Below are 3,813 nucleotides of genomic sequence, written 5' to 3' on the forward strand. Positions count from 1 at the left end.
TAAATTCCTGCAATTTTGCTCCAAAATTAAAAAAATTTCTGGACTTTTGCCTCAAAATAAAGGGAATTTCTGTTTTTTGGCCCAAAATAAAGGGAATTTCTGCCTTTTGCCCCACAATTAGGGGAATTTCTGTAATTTTGCTCCAAAATACGGGGAATTTCTGCCTTTTTGCCCGAAAATAATGGGGATGCATATTTTTTTGCCATATAAGAAAATTTTCTTCATTTTTGCTCCAAAATAAGGGGAATTTCTGCCTTTTTGCCTCTAAATAAGTGGAATTTCCGTCTTTTTCCCTCAAAACAAAGGGAATTTCTCTTATTTTTGCCCCAAAATAAGGGAAATATCTGACTTATTACCCTGAAATAAGTGAAATTTCTGCAATTTTGCCCCAAAATAAGGGAAATTTCTGCCTTTTTTCCCTAAAATAAGTGAAATTTCTGAAATTTTGCCACAAAATAAGTGAAATTTCTGCAATTTTGCCCGAAAATAAGGAAAATTTCTGCTATTTTGCCCCAATGTAAAGGAAATTTCTGCAATTTTGCCCCAAAATAAGGGGAATTTCTGACGGTTTGCTCCCGAAAAAAGGAGATTTTCTGTCTTTTTGCCCCAAAATAAGGAGAATTTCTGCATTTTTGCCCAAAAATTATGAGAATTTCTGCAATTTTGCTTCAAAATACGGGGAATTTCTGCTTTCTATCCTGAAAGTAAAAGGAATGTATACCTTTTGCCACAAAAAAGAAAAATTTCTTCATTTTTGCCCCGAAATAAGAGGAATTTCTGCCTTTTTACCTCAAAATAAGAGAAATTTCGAACTTTTTACCCAAAAATAAACGGAATTTCTGTCTTTTGCCCCAAAATAAAAGAAAATTTTTAATTATGCCCTGAAATAAGTGAAATTTCTGCAATTTTGCCCCAAAATAAAAGAAATTTCTGCTTTTTGCCACAAAATAAGGGGAATTTCTGTTTTTTTGCCCCAAAATAAGGGAAATTTCTGCCTTTTTGCCCACAAATAAAAGGAATTTCAGCCTTTTTACCTCAAAATAAGAGTAATTTCTGCATTTTTCCACAAAATATTAAGAATTTCTGCATTTTTGCCACAAAATAAGAAAATTTCTGTCTTTTTCCCCTGAAATATGTAAAATTTCTGCAATTTTGCCCCAAAATAAGTGAAATTTCTGCAATTTTGCTCCAAAATACGGGAAATTTCTGGAATTTTGCCCCAGAATAAGTGGAATTTCTGAGTTTTGCCCCAAAATAAGGAGAATTTCTGTCTTTTTGCCACACCATATAGGGAATTTCTGCCTTTTTGCCCCACAATTAGGGGAATTTTTGCAATTTTGCTCCAAAATACGGAGAATTTCTGCCTTTTTGCCAGAAAATAATGGGAATGCATATATTTTTGCCATAAAAAGGGAAATTTCTTCATTTTTGCTAAAATATAAGGGGAATTTTTGACTTTTTGACCCTAAATAAGTGGAATTTCTGTCTTTTTCCCTCAAAACAAAGGAAATTTCTGTCTTTTTTACCCCAAACTAAGGGGAATTTCTGACTTATTACTCTGAAATAAGTGAAATTTCTGCAATTTTGCCTCAAAATAAGCGAAATTTCTGGCTTTTTGCCCCCAAATAAGGGGAATTTCAGCCTTTTTACCTCAAAATAAGGGGAATTTTATCATTTTGGCCACAAAATATTAGAAATTTCTGGCTTTTGCCCGCAAAATAATGGAAATTTCTGGAATTTGCCCCAAAATAAGTGGAATTTTTGCAATTTTGCCCCAAAATACGGGAAATTTCTGGAATTTTGCCCCAAAATATGTGGAATTTCTGAGTATTGCCCCAAAATAAAAAGAATTTCTGTCTTTTTGCCCCAACATATAGAGAATTTCTGCATTTTTGCCCCACAATTAAAGGAATTTCTGCAATTTTGCTCCAAAATACAGGGAATTTCTGCATTTTTGCCCGAAAATAAGGGGAATTTCTTACTTATTACCCTGAAATAAGTGAAATTTCTGCAATTTTGCCCCAAAATAAAGGAAATTTCTGCATTTTTGCCCTGAAATATATGAAATTTCTGCAATTTTACCCCAAAATATGGTGAATTTCGGCCTTTTTGCCCCAAAATAATGGGAATTTCTGCCTTTTTGCCCTAATATAAAAAAAATTTTTGCTTTTTTTCTCTGAAATAAGTGAAATTTCTGCAATTTTGCCCCAATATAAGATAAATTTCTGCAATTTTTCCCCATAATAAAGGAAATTTCTGCAATTTTACCCCAAAATAAGGGGATTTCTTCCTTTTTGCCCCAAAATAAAACAAATTTTAGTTTTTTACCTAAAAATAAGTGAAATTTCTGCAATTTTGCACCAAATAAGGTAAATTCCTGCAATTTTGCTCCAAAATAAAGGAAATTTCTGGAATTTTGCCTCAAAATAAAGAGAATTTCTGTTTTTTGGCCCAAAATAAAGGGAATTTCTGCCTTTTGCCCCAAAATTAGGGGAATTTCTGTAATTTTGCTCCAAAATACGGGGAATTTCTGCCTTTTTGCACGAAAATAATGGGGATGCATACCTTTTTGCCATATAAGGGAAATTTCTTCATTTTTGCTCCAAAATAAAGGGAATTTCTGCCTTGTGGCCTCTAAATAAGTGGAATTTCTGTCTTTTTCCCTCAAAACAAAGGAAATTTCTCATATTTTTGCCCCAAAATAAGGGAAATATCTGACTTATTACCCTGAAATAAGTGAAATTTCTGCAATTTTGCCCCAAAATAAGGGAAATTTCTGCTTTTTTTCCCTAAAATAAGTGAAATTTCTGAAATTTTGCCAAAAAATAAGTGAAATTTCTGCAATTTTGCCCGAAAATAAGGAAAATTTCTGCTATTTTGCCCCAATGGAAAAAAAATTTCTGCAATTTTGCCCCAAAATAAGGGGATTTTCTGACGGTATGCTCCCGAAAAAAGGAGATTTTCTGTCTTTTTGCCCCAAAATAAGGAGAATTTCTGCATTTTTGCCCAAAAATTATGAGAATTTCTGCAATTTTGCTTCAAAATACGGGGAATTTCTGCTTTTTATCCCGAAAGTAAAGGAATGTATACCTTTTGCCACAAAAAAGGAAAATTTCTTCATTTTTGCCCCGAAATAAGAGGAATTTCTGCCTTTTTACCTCAAAATAAGAGAAATTTCGAACTTTTTACACAAAAATAAACGGAATTTCTGTCTTTTGCCCCAAAATAAAAGAAAATTTTGAATTATGCCCTGAAATAAGTGAAATTTCTGCAATTTTGCCCCAAAATAAAAGAAATTTCTGCTTTTTTGCCACAAAATAAGGGGAATTTCTGTCTTTTGCCCCAAAATAAGGGATTTCTGCCTTTTTGCCCCCAAATAAAAGGAATTTCAGCCTTTTTATCTCAAAATAAGAGGAATTTCTGCATTTTTGCCACAAAATATTAAGAATTTCTGCATTTTTGCCACAAAATAAGAAAATTTCTGTCTTTTTCCCCTGAAATAAGTAAAATTTCTGCAATTTTGCCCCAAAATAAGTGAAATTTCTGCAATTTTGCTCCAAAATACGGGAAATTTCTGGAATTTTGCTCCAAAATAAGTAGAATTTCTGAGTTTTGCCCCAAAATAAGGAGAATTTCTGTCTTTCTGCCACACCATATAGGGAATTTCTGCCTTTTTGCCCCACAATTAGGGGAATTTTTGCAACTTTACTCCAAAATACGGAGAATTTCTGCCGTTTTGCCCGAAAATAATGGGAATGCATATATTTTTGCCATAAAAAGGGAAATTTCTTCATTTTTGCTAAAATATAAGGG

The sequence above is a fragment of the Micromys minutus genome, assembly GCF_963924665.1.
Source record: "Micromys minutus genome assembly, contig: SCAFFOLD_47, whole genome shotgun sequence".
NCBI lineage: Eukaryota > Metazoa > Chordata > Mammalia > Rodentia > Muridae > Micromys > Micromys minutus.